The sequence below is a fragment of the Sabethes cyaneus genome, chromosome 3, assembly GCF_943734655.1.
Source record: "Sabethes cyaneus chromosome 3, idSabCyanKW18_F2, whole genome shotgun sequence".
NCBI classification, from domain to species: Eukaryota; Metazoa; Arthropoda; class Insecta; order Diptera; family Culicidae; genus Sabethes; species Sabethes cyaneus.
In genome coordinates, this window is record NC_071355.1 from 237,064,825 (window position 1) to 237,078,261 (window position 13,437).

Consider the following 13,437-nt stretch of genomic DNA (forward strand, 5'->3'; position numbering starts at 1 on the left):
ACTCCACGATGTGTAATAGTGATGCTACCGATAAGTTGTTAACTGATGATGCGAACATTGATTCGCCTTCGTTAACATGTCGGTCTGCTCGGTTACCGCGTTCGTCAATAACGATTGGTTTTTCAGTTCCATATTTGGCAGTTCTAGCCTTCTTCAGCTTGTTCATAAGAATAGCGTTACGGTTCCTCTCGGATGCGAGGGCCTTTTCCAACTCTTTCACGCTATTAAATTTGCGTTTCCTGTAATGTACAATAGCATTGCTTTAGTCATCATATCATTCATAATTGCATCTCAGTGATTGCAGACAGGGTGCCGAAGACCCTATTATTACCCTTTACTATTTGCGTAAATATTTTGTTACTATTTGCGTGACGGAATTATCGTTCTCAAATGATCGATACCGCTATTTTAATACCAATTAGTATTGTTACTAAGTTACTTGATACTTTTGGATTAAGTTTTCGGTACCAGCAGCATTGAACAATATTGTCCGTTCCCAGTACGCATTTTGATTGGAAAAATATTCCAACTGCCCGACGAAAAAGAAAACTCAACAAAATGTTTAAAAAAAAACTCGATTTAAACTATCGCCGCGGCTACGCAGTGTTTTATGCTGCTTAAAAACGCAAATAAACGATGGCAAAGCATACCAATGCTGAGCACACTCTAATCGCCTTACGGTTTCACCAAGCAAACCATCCACTCGAGGATGCGAACCTTTCCCGTACATGGGAAGTTAATTTTAATTTTCTCACTTAAAGAAACATAATTATTTAAACATTCCTGCAAATCTATCTGAATCCTTCTCTCCCGGGAGAACGCGATTCCAATATGGCGCACGCACACGAACGTGGCCAATTTCAACATCAATATACACAGGAAGTTTATTTTGATTTTCCCGCTCGAGGGGACATAATTGTTTAAACATTCCAGCAAATTTATCTGAATCCTTCTCTCCCAGGAGAACGCGATTCCAATTTGAACATTTGCAACATTTAAATAACAGGAATAAAATTGATGCAACAGCCGCCATTGCAGAAACCAGGCAGCTACGAACAGATCACATCAAGAAACGAGCATCTAGCCGCTCTAAACGCTGCCGCAGTCACAGCCAAGAACACGCCAAAACCGATGGGAAAAATACCACCGAACTGACCAGCTTTCCTTCCTTTTTGGGAAGACCTAATTTACATTAGGAATTTCCAACGAGGGTAAATATGGCTGCAGCAATACTTACTTTTTAGGAGCAGGATTTGCGCCAATGTCGTGTACTACAGAGCGTTTCTTCATTTTCGGCCGTCTGCTAAGACTTCACTCCAATGACTGGCGTTTATCGCTGAAGCGAGAAATGGTCTTACTCAACCGAATTCTCTGCTCTGCGAGTGTGAGTGAGCATTTCCAAATATTTACTCACACTCTAGCTGCTTCGGCATTGGCATAACGAATTTCAAGCCTTTGACTGTGCAACCGAGTATTTCAAACTTCTCTCTTCTCTTTTGCGCTACATGCGAGAAGCGAGGCGATTCAATTTTTTTTCTCTTTTTTTTTGCGATTTGTGTAATGCTGTTCCCTGCAAGGAACAGATGAAAGTTTAGGTTTGTGATGACACTGGGGTAAATAGTTATTTATTTTTTTCTTTAATTCCTTTCTATAATATGCATCTCCTACACGACCCTTGTCGATTACCCAGTTTGCGCCGCCCTGGGGGTCCCGGCAGGGATCCGCGATAATGGCAATATCGCATCCCGTTTCGGCTGCCGTTTGCCAAAGCAACTCCTGTGCCGTCTCACAGTGGTTCAGGTTAATCTGTATAACCTGCACCATTATCGTTGCAAAGCCCTCCTATAAGCCGCACACAGTGGGCCACCTGTGGCATGCTTATTTCCCGCTTCGGCTGTGCAGAGCAAGCACCTGGGGGGATTGCTACATCTCCTGGCGAAGTGGCCATCTTCGCCGCACCGCCTGTACAGCATAGACCGATCGGGGGCCTTAGACTTGCCTGCCCGATGGCCAAAGCCCATACACCTGAAACAGCGTTCGATACACCGTTTCGACGCAAGTCTACAGACTGATCAGCCCACCCTAATTTTGCCAGACGCCAACATTTTGTTGGCGATTGCCTCTGGCACGTTTAAGGTTGCGGTTTGCATATTTCCATATGCCTTCCGCAACCGGATGTCTGCGAGTGCCACATCAACATTAAGCTGATCCCGCAGAGCATCCTTCAGATCAACTGCCGTCGTAATCTCGTCGAGGTTTTTACACTCGACAAGAACACGCTGCGACAGCGCCTTGACCTAGCCCGCTTCGCCCAGGGACTGCGCAACCAGTTGCCTGTAATTCGAGCTCTGGACCGTTGGGTCCTTTTTGAACACGACGAGCATACCCCCGGCCTGGGTTCGGCGGGTCTTCACTACGTTGGCTTCAAGCTCCTGCAACTTGGGGTCCACCCGAACCTTACGCAGGTCAGCGTACGACAGATTACCTGTCAGCTTCACTACTAAGACGTCACTCTTATGGACACGCCTTGGCTTTGGCTCTGCAGCCGCAGCCTCATTCGGTTTCGGCCTAGGCGTAAACCCTAACCACCCGCCAGTCGTCATCCCCGGTCCCGGCAGCACCGTCCGGGACCGCCTCCGCGTGTTCGCTGGTAGAGGCCACCAGCGTTGGTCCACGGTCGGGCGTAGCCGCCTTGCGCTTGGCAAGCGGCGTACGCACGTGACTAGGCATGGCCACAGCCTTAGCGGCTATGACCCGAGCTTCGGCGGTTTCGCATCGCTGCAGAAGCTCCTGCCTCTCCACCTCGGCAGCTATGACGGTAGAGCGGAGGCTCACCGCCAGCTTTTTAATGTCGAGGTGGACATTTGACCTCGAGTTGATGAACGAGTACAACTCGTCCACCAACCTTGCTACTGGCTGGAGGAAGCCCAACTCTCGCCCCAAGAGGATGCACCACGTCCTCCGTTGACATTTTCCTACCGCTGTCCCCCGCCCTCTTGGCTGAGCTCGCAGCGGTAGCCACCGGCGTTCTAACTGGGGTGTTAGACTTTGGTGGAGTCAACTTTCTTTTCGGTATCGCCCCGATTTCGACAGACTTCCCTTCTTGGGTTGCGCCCCCGGTAACAGGGGGCTACCTGTCTTTGCCGGCGCTGATCTCGCCAGCTTACTACTTTTGGCAGATATCATTTTTGCCTCCAGTAGCACCCGCATTCGTGTCCTCGGCACAAATTTTTAAAAAAATTTCCATGCTTATGGGTCCTAACTCTAGGCCGCTATCTCCGCTCGTATTGTGTAGTCGCCTTAACGATCCCATGGTGATCTATGCAAGCAGTGAGGCAATGGCTAGGGACACTCCCCCCTACCCTTCATAGGGGCAGGGATGTCAGTATCCGATCAGCGTTAGTCAGGAATGTATCATCTGAGCCTACACCACCGCAGTTTGACGTGAGTGACGAGCTTTGAACGTACCTAGAGGCCAGCCACGGTTTTAACGGGACGGAAGACAGTTGTACCATTAGTCTACTCGCCGTTTCGGGAAGGTACCACCCTTCTTTACCTAAGATAGTAGAATAGCATAGCTGCCAGCCCTATAGCGCCGAATCCAAACGTTTTTTCCCGCCCGTCCAGTACACCATAATTAGGATCTTCCTGGAACCGATCCTAATGTGCCCACGGCACTCCTGACCCGGCTTTTTCGTTTAAAGTCCTGAGCTCTAACAGGACACTACGGCGTCCGCAGCTGGCTTATAGGAGTTGAGCCCCGCTCGCCTCTTTACATCACTGCGCCACGCTACCCGCAAGCACAACGTGCCCCTCTTTCCCTGTCAGCACACAACTGAGGGTGTAACCAAAGACTGGTATTTGGTCGACCCTAGGCCCAGTTGCGTCCCGGTCGGCACCGCGTGGAGGTAGGGATAAGAGTTCCCGCTCCCATCTTATTGGCTACATGGAGTCGCGCAAAGTCGAATGCGGTTTTGTTCGGCACCATAACCTCGCTGGGTTAGGGCCTTCACGGGCCTCCAAAAGCTGAAAGCTGAAACCAGTTTGGTTGCCTCCGACCCCGTACGGTCAATCGAATGATGTCCTCATTCCGGTTACGAATGAGGAACTCATCATAATTGCCAGGGGTTTAAAAACGAAGAAAGCGCCCGGTCCTGACGGGATTCCGAACGGGGCACTCAAAGTGGCAATCCAAACATATCCCGATATGTTTAGAGAGACGCTTCAGAATTGCCTAGAGGTATACGAATTTTCAGACAAATGGAAAGTCCAAAGATTGGTACTGCTGCCAAAGCCGGGGAAACCGCCTGGTCGTACATGCCAATTTGCCTATTGGACACGTCAGGCAAATTGCTAGAGCTGGTAATCCTAAACAGGCTGACGGCTGTTGGCGAAAAGTGATGTCGGACTGGCAAGCTCGCAGTTTGGCTTCCGTAAGAAGTTAACTGTAGACGCCATAAAGTCCGTGGTGGAGAGGGCCGAGAAGCCTATGAAACGGAAAAGACGAGGCGACAGGTATTGTGCCATAGTCACAATCGATGTCAAAAACGCCTTTAACAGCGCTAACTGGGGTGCAATCGCTGCATAGGATGAGGGTACCGGACCATCTATGCAGGTTGCTTAAAAGTTACTTCGAGAACCGGACACTAGTGTACGACACGGCGGATGGGGCGAAAAGCCCGATTTTCGACCCCACGCTCTGGAATGCCATGTACGATGGGGTGCTGAGGCTCGAACTACCCACTGGGGTCGGGATCACTGGCTTCGCCGATGATGTCGTCCTTACATTGCACAGCGGTTTGATTGCTCTGGAATCGTGAACGTTTTCGGAAATATTTCTGTATATCAATAGGCGCAACGACTGGTGGTTAGCATTAGTTCGGAACTTAAACACAGGTGATGATCAGCAACCGCAAGTCGGCCTTAGAGTCCAAAATAATCGTTGGAGGACAGGTGATTGTCTTCAAACGAAGTGTGAAGTACCTGGGTGTTATGGCAGACACCAGGTTGAACTTCACCAGCCATGATGTGGATTATGCTTGTGGTAAAGCATCAACGGCGGTTACTGCGCTGTCCAAGATCATGCCGAACGGCTACAGTCCTAGCAGCAGTAAGAGACGCCCGTTGGCCAGCGTTGCCATGTCGGTGCTACGGTATGGTGCACCGGCATGGGGCCCGGCTTTGGAGAGTAAGCGCAATCAGGCATGTCTGAACAAGATATTCAGGCTGTTGACATTGCGCGTTGCGTGCGGCTACCGTACCACATCGTTGGATGCGATTGGGGTTATTGCAGCCATGAATCCCCAATTGCATACTTCTAGGTGAGGGCATTGAGTGCCATAGGCAGAGGAACGTCAGGGGCGCTAGGGACAGAGTTAGGTTTGACTCTATTAGGCGTTGACAGGCGGAATGGGATTACACCGATCACGGCAGGTGGACCCATAGGCAGATCCAGAACATATTGTCCTGGATCGGTAAAGACATGGTGAGGTAAACTTTTTCCTTACCCAGTTTCTGTCGGGACATGGATGTGTAACATCTTAAATGTTTTGAGGTGCTTTGATGATTCTCTGGCACAGCAGCACTAGCTGCTAATAAAACGTGTGTTCTTTGTTACGGTTAAAACACAACTGACTTTATTCAATATTTGATTTACAAAGTTTCACTGAGTGTAACGAGACTCCAAAAATGTTCTGTTCCCACGTTAGTGTCTATAGTGGCTGTGTTATTGGAGAAGGCTTTTCCCATGGGACTATGCTCATGGTAAAATGCTGTGTATCAGAATTTAGAAGCATATGATATTATTTAAAAGTGTTGCGCGTGGATTCGAGGAACCACGTAATTCAATTTGTGTCTGGTGCAAGGTAGGGTTAATTCTGCCACACCTACCCCGTTTAGGGAGAACAACGTAATGTAATGGATTGTTCAGTTCTTTAATTATTTGGGAACTAACATTGTTAGAGTCTTCACAAATTTAGTAACTTTTTTGTTTTTACAATGTGTTTCTTCTTTCTTTTGTTTTATTTTTGTATATATACGTGTCATTCCTCCTCCTTTCGGAAAGTTTTTTTTTTTTTTTTTTGTAAGTGAGAAAAGAAAGGATGGAAAATAAAACTAAACTTTAACCAATCGTGATTTATGAACCCCTTGTTTTCTGTTATTATTGTCTGAAATGATAGCATTGGAAATTGAGGTTTCTACTACTTTGAATGGTCCACTATAAATTTGTTCGAGTTTATGGTTGTTTACATTTTTCAAATAAACCATGTCGTTTGGCTGTATAATTGTAGGATTTATATTCTTGTTCATTGTCTCTGTTCTTTTATGTTTTATTTTATCTATTTCGTTCATAATGTGCTTGTTTATTGTTTGTAATCTAAATTTTAATTCTTTCTCGTATGCCTCTAAATTATACAGTGGAGCTATTTCTACGCTATTGCAAAATTCAAATGTATTCACTTTACGGCCAAAAATTATTTCGAAAGGTGCATACCCATGATCGGTATTAGGTGTCGTATTATAATAAAAATTATAGTAGGGCAGCCAGACATCCCAATCACTGTGAACATTGTTTACGAAAATCCTTAAGTATTCGTTTAAACACTTATGGTTTCGTTCCAATGCTCCGATTGTTTGCGGATGATAAGCGGCTGCAAAGGTATGATTTATTTGCAATAGTTTGCATACTTCATCGAAAACACCTCTATACTCTGTTCCTTGATCAGTTTTTATACTTCTCACAGGACCGAATACCAGAATGCAATTTTCGACTACGGCTTTTGCGACTGTTTCTGCAGATTTATTTGGTATCGGCACAGTTATGACGTATTTTGATAAGTCACACTGCATGGTAACCGCGTATCGGTTTCCTTTTTCTGTTAACGTAAAAGGGCCGACAGTATCAATAGATACTACGTCGAATGGTTTATGGGGGGTTGTCGTTTTTACTACTTCTGTTGCGACTGGTGTGGCATGTTTATTAAGCTTACAAAGGTCACATGCCTTAACATAGTTTGATATAGTTGTTTTCATATTTCTCCATGAATATATTGGTTTAATTTTCTTATATAATCGGTTTATACCTACATGTCCACCGATAGGACTATCATGATAATATTTGAGGATTCGATTGATTTCCTCTTGTGTACTTACTATAACAGGCCTTTCGTAAATAATAATGGTAACGTTTTTAAGGTAAGTGTTACCAATTTTCTTGAATAAATTGACGTCAATATAACTAAATAGTAAATCATTTTTCGCAATTGCTAATTTTCTGGGAATTGATCTTCCAGTATAATGCATTTTACTTCCGGGAGTAATTACTCTACCGGGGTCGGTTTTCCGACCTGGAGCTCCATTTTCAATTAGATTAAATATCTGCTTTATAACAGCTTGTTTATTTTGCTCGTTAGTTAAATTGAGAGCAGGTCCTAGGACCTTATTCTTCTTAAAATTTTTATTATTAATGACTAAAACTAAACCCTTTGCGTTTGATTGTATGAGTGATAATTTTGGTAAATTGAATGCTTCTGTTCCACTGATGGCGTCGATCACATGGAGTTGATCAGGCTCCTGAATCGGGACATCATCAGTTCTACTATTGATTTTTCGCTTTAACATGGATCGCGTAATTACATACATGTTTTTCAAGGCTTCTGAGGTAATTTGTATACGCGATAAGGCATCTGAAATGACATTAGAATGACCTTTTATGTACTCTACTGTGAAATTATATTCCTCTAAATCGAGTCTCATTCGCACAAGTTTCGAGGAAGGATTTCGCATGCTGAACAGGTAGACGAGTGGTCTATGATCCGTTCGCACAATAAACTTTCTTCCATAAAGATATGGACGGAAATAAGTTACGGCCCAGTGGATTGCTGTTAGCTCCTGCTCTATGGTGGACTTATTGGCTTCACCTTTAGTGAATGCTTTGCTGGCATATGCAATAGGTAGCTCTATTCCACCATGATTCTGAGCCAGCACGGCTCCACAGGCGATTTTAGACGCGTCAGTTGTCAAAACAAACTCTTTTGAAAAATCAGGAAATTTTAATATAGTTGGTGACATCAATTTTTGTTTTAAAGTATCGAATGCTCGTTGGCACTCAATACTCCAGTTAAATGGAACATTTTTCTTTAGTAATCCATTTAAGGGGCCTGCTATTGTAGCAAAGTCCTTAATAAATCTTCTGTAGTAGTTAGCGAACGCTACAAATCTGCGTGTTTCATCTGCATTACTTGGTACAGGAAAGTTTTGTATAACATGAAACTTGCTTTTATCGGGCTGTACCCCATATTCTGAAATATGATGTCCAAGAAAAGTTACTTCACCTTTGAAAAAATTACATTTTGAAGGATTCAATTTTAAATTACAAAATCTCAGTCTTTCAAAAACTTTACTAAGATTATGTAGATGATGTTTAATTGAACAACCGATAACAATAATGTCATCGATGTATAGAAAAGCGCACTCCGCGGGTAATCCGCTTAATGCTATCGACATCATTCTTTGGAAGCTGTTTGGGCTTATATTCAGCCCAAACGGCAGTCGATTGAATTCATAATGGCCGGAATTGGATGAGAAAGCTGTATACTTCTTGCTTTCTTCTGAAAGGGGGATTTGATGAAAACCCGACGCTAAGTCGAGTGTTGAAAAGTATTTCGCCCTTCCCAATTGATCCAATATTTCGTCTATTCTGGGAAGCGGAAATTTGTCCGGTAAAATCCTTTTATTTAATTGGCGGAAATCAATTACTAACCGCCAATTCTTGGGACCACTTGTCGATTTTTTAGGGACCAAAAGAATTGGTGAATTATACGGAGAATATGAATTTTGTATAATTTGATCCTTAAACATTTTATTTATTTGAAGATTTATCTCGTCTTTTTGTGCCTCAGGTATTCTGTAATTTTTTATGTACACTGGGGTTGGGGTATTTAAATGTATTTGTTGCTCGTAAAAATTATTTGTAGTCAGCTGATCATTTCCAAGGTTAAAAATGTCGCTAAATTGACAACACAAATGTTCGACTTTATTTCTCAGTTTTGGATCACAATGATGCAATCGTAAATTATCAAGAAGTTCTTGTTGCCTATTACTTGATTGACTTACATCATTCGCATGAATATTGAAACATTTTAAAGGAATAATTTGCGGTGAAAAATCATTTGGAATAAAAATTGTATCTTCGGTAGTGTTGATAAATCGCACAAAAGTGTGGTCCTTATCTATAATTGAGTTAGCATAATGAACTCCTGGGTATAACTGATTAGCTATAACTACACTATCTTCTAATAGATATGGTACGCTTATTTCGTGAATTATTTCACACCTAGGTGGAATCACTCGCGCATTTCTGGATTTGTTTTCTATTGGTATTGATACAGTGGTTTCATTTATTTGAAAGGTAAGAAGCCATGTATTATAATCTATACAGCATTTATTTTTCGTGAAAAAGTCTCTTCCCAAAATTCCATCAGTTGGAATGGGGAAGCTACTATCCACTACTTGAAATGATTGATTTATTAACGAAAAATCATTAAAATATATATTAGTATTTGTCTTACCTAAGGTATGTACAGAATTGGCGCCAATACCATTGAGAATACATTTTTCATTTGGATATATTTGATGGGTTGCTCGTAGCTTATTCAATTTTATTAATGAAATATCCGATCCACAATCCACTAGAAGTGTGCATGGCAGATCGGAGAATTCTAGTATTAAATTTATAAAATTTGTTGAGGTTAAATTTAACGAGAGGATTGATTTGGATGCTGTCCTAAAAAATTTTGTCCAGAACTTGCGAAATGTTGTCCCAAAAAATTTTGTTCAGGACTTGCTAAATGCTGATGGGCCGCTGCCATTTGTTGTTGGTTTCGTAATTGTGCAAGATTCTGCAGCTGTTGAGGTATTTGCTGCTGTTGGGATTCATTTCCCTGTACATAATATGTAGCGGCTGGGTTCGAATGGCGTGATCTATGGCCAAAATTATTTTGAAATTGGCGTGGTATATATCGCCAATTTTCACCGGATCTATTATTTAAGTAGTTTCGACCTGCAGAGTAATTATTTCCTCCTCTGCGCCCACGATAAGAACGAGTATTCATTCCTCGTCCTCTCGATGTGTTGTTTCCAACACTGGCATTGCATTTCGACTTTTTCGTCCCTATAATTTGAGCACTATTCGAAGCGCTGGGAGAACTTTCGTTCTCTTGAAATTTTTGAATTGCTTCATGTATTGTACTAAAAGTACCTGCTTTTAGCATAATTTTTGTTATATCATTAGATGTTCCTGCTGTCAGGGAATCTACACCGCTTTTCGTTGCCATTTTATCGGCTACTTCAGCTGGTATTTTTTCGTTAATATACACCCTCTTTAGTTGTTGGGTTAACTTCTCTATATTATTACAAAAAGATTCTGACGATTCTTTTTGCTGCACATTCTTCAATTTCGCTAATATATTGCTAGAGGTCAGTTTACTGGCACAGTTAATTTTCACTGCGGCCAGTAACTGCTGAAGTGTTTGATTGTCTCCGATTGAATTTCGCGCGTAATCTGTTAATCTAGTTTTTACGAAACGTAATACTTGATTTTGAGCTGCTTGAACTATTTCAGGAGTGGCACCATTGTTGGCGTTTTCGACAATTTCGTTAAACAACTCTACTGAATCTATAAATGCATCTAATTTCTCGGGCTCGCCCGAATATTTTTCTATTAAAGATGTACCTATTTTTATATCAACGTTGGCCATTTTAGAACGAATTTTTGATTTAATTTTGTTTATGAAAATGATTGCGTAGACAAGTGAAGGAATAGTGATTTTATGATTACTTGCCCATTCGAGCTTTGCTGTAATTATTAGATAAATATTACTATATAATTCTCTTGTTGTTTTAAGCAGAAACGTCAGTTTTTGTGAGTCTAAATTATGTTCTATCTCACTTAGCTTATCAATAATTTTTTCGTAGAGCTCTTTAACTCGCTCTAGTTTTAATGTTAGCGTAATTTTCCTGTATTTTCTGTACGGTTGTTTTTTTAGATTTGTCAAAATGTTATTTAATGTTCTTATATAGATTCGTCAATGCTAAATTTTATTTCTTCTATTGTCATTTGTAAAAACAAACAAAACACTTGATTGCTTTATCACTTACATAAAATGGTGTGGCAGGGTCAGTAGGTGCTCCTTAACGGTCTGTGCAACTAGCAGTCATTCATTGTTGCGAAACTAACTCCCAGGCACAGTTAACAGGTGCTCCCTAGTGGCGTGTGCGGTTGTTGCGGGCGGAGGGTTTTTACTTTTGTTGTTGCACTATTGCGGCCGGTACGGTAACTAAAATTTGATTATCCAGCACTTTGGTTTTACTGGTCGGAGAGTTTTGTGTGTTGAATTTTTCATGGTCACTCAAAAATTGGTTTTGTTTTTGCTGCACTTTTGCGTGCGGTCTGTACTGCAACTTAAACTTTATCTAGTTGGCACATTGATTTTACGGATTTCATTGTTTTTGCCTTTATTCTTTTTTGCATAATTTTGTACCCAAGGTATATGACCTGTAACGACACCAGGCTCAATATAAACCATAGTTTAACTTCGTGTTCTTCGTGAAATGATGAGTGCACTTCTTGAGTGTTTATTATGACCGTATCTTTGTCCCCTTTTATTTCTGTTTTTGGGGTGGATTTATTGTTCCCCATTTTTCTGTTTGTTATTTCACTTTTTAATACTGGGGTCAAGGTTCACGGTTCACTGCACTTCACGATACGCGTTCGGTGTTGGTAAGTTTCCGCTGATGCGACTTGTTACGCATTTGTTCAACACTATATATCGCGGTTTGTCGTAAAATAATTGCACTTTACTACCGGCGACTCGACTGGCAAAAAACTTCGAACTACTCCACTGGTTCAACGACGGGTCAAATGAACTAACTGAACGTTTACAGCAAATTTCAAACACTGTATGGTTCTTCTATTGGCTTAACTCCATTAATGGGTAAATTTTGTTGATCCGAAGATTGCATATCACTTGGCGCGGTTCGCCATGTAACATCTTAAATGTTTTGAGGTGCTTTGATGGTTCTCTGGCACAGCAGCACTAGCTGCTAATAAAACGTGTGTTCTTTGTTACGGTTAAAACACAACTGACTTTATTCAATATTTGATTTACAAAGTTTCACTGAGTGTAACGAGACTCCAAAAATGTTCTGTTCCCACGTTAGTGTCTATAGTGGCAGTGTTATTGGAGAAGGCTTTTCCCATGGGACTATGCTCATGGGAAAATGCTGTGTATCAGAATTTAGAAGCATATGATATTATTTAAAAGTGTTGCGCGTGGATTCGAGGAACCACGTAATTCAATTTGTGTCTGGTGCAAGGTAGGGTTAATTCTGCCACAGATGCTTTAAGAAGTAAAAAAGTAAGCTTTGTGCGGCGACGAAGGCTCCTTGATCGAAGCGTCTTGCGGAGGGAAAAGTAGGATTGACTTCTAGCTTGAATGCGTCGTTGAATCTCCTTACTCGTATTGTTGTCGGCGGTAAATAGAGATCACAAATATATAAACTCATCAACCACTTCCAGTTCAGTGCCATCTATAGTGACTGTCCGTGAAGTCCTGTCATATATTTGGTTTTCGACGCATTGAATTGTAACTCAATCACCCTTATTCTGCGATTATCTCTCATCCTACGTTAGAAACTAGGTGTTGAAGTAGGTACTCACCCCTGCTATTGGTATCCGAGCTGCCCCGACCACGAGCTCATAAACTTTGGCCGGTGGTACATCGTTCTTGTCCCCTGGAAAATCAGCGGACCCAACGACTAGCTTCTGTTCTATCTAGTCGTTGGGACTATCGCCGAAATGGCAACGAGCTCGCACTGAATGAATTCTGTAACTGGAGAAAATAGAATTTTCTTACTTAACAGAATCGCCATCCCAGGTTTAGACTCTGTAATAATATCAATAGATCAACTTACCATTGTTGGCGGATAAACCGAAATCCTCCTATCGTTGATCCATGGCTCTTAAAACAGAGCAGCAGTCCCGCTGCTCTTTGGCGAACCGCCTATTATAGGGCACTAGATGCACCCTTGATCCATTGATGGAGCTTCCAATTTAATTACTGTTTGATATGCACGTCTAGCCGCTGTCCATTGTTTTGCTTTCTTTGGTTGTTCTACTGTTATTTCCTAGAGCTTCAGACTAGCCTTGGTTGGAGTAACTTAAATCCTGTTTTGGGCTCATGTTCTGGGTCAGTGATAGTATGGTATCGTAGGGATCATTACGGGCTTACTCAACGTCGTTGTCGATGACAAAGAGTACTTCAACTGACGTTAAGCCACAATTAAAACATCGCTTACCGTTAATTACCGGCTATCGTGAAAACACACGCGTTTATACCACCAACATTTTGATAGTATATGAGGATATGATGGAATTCT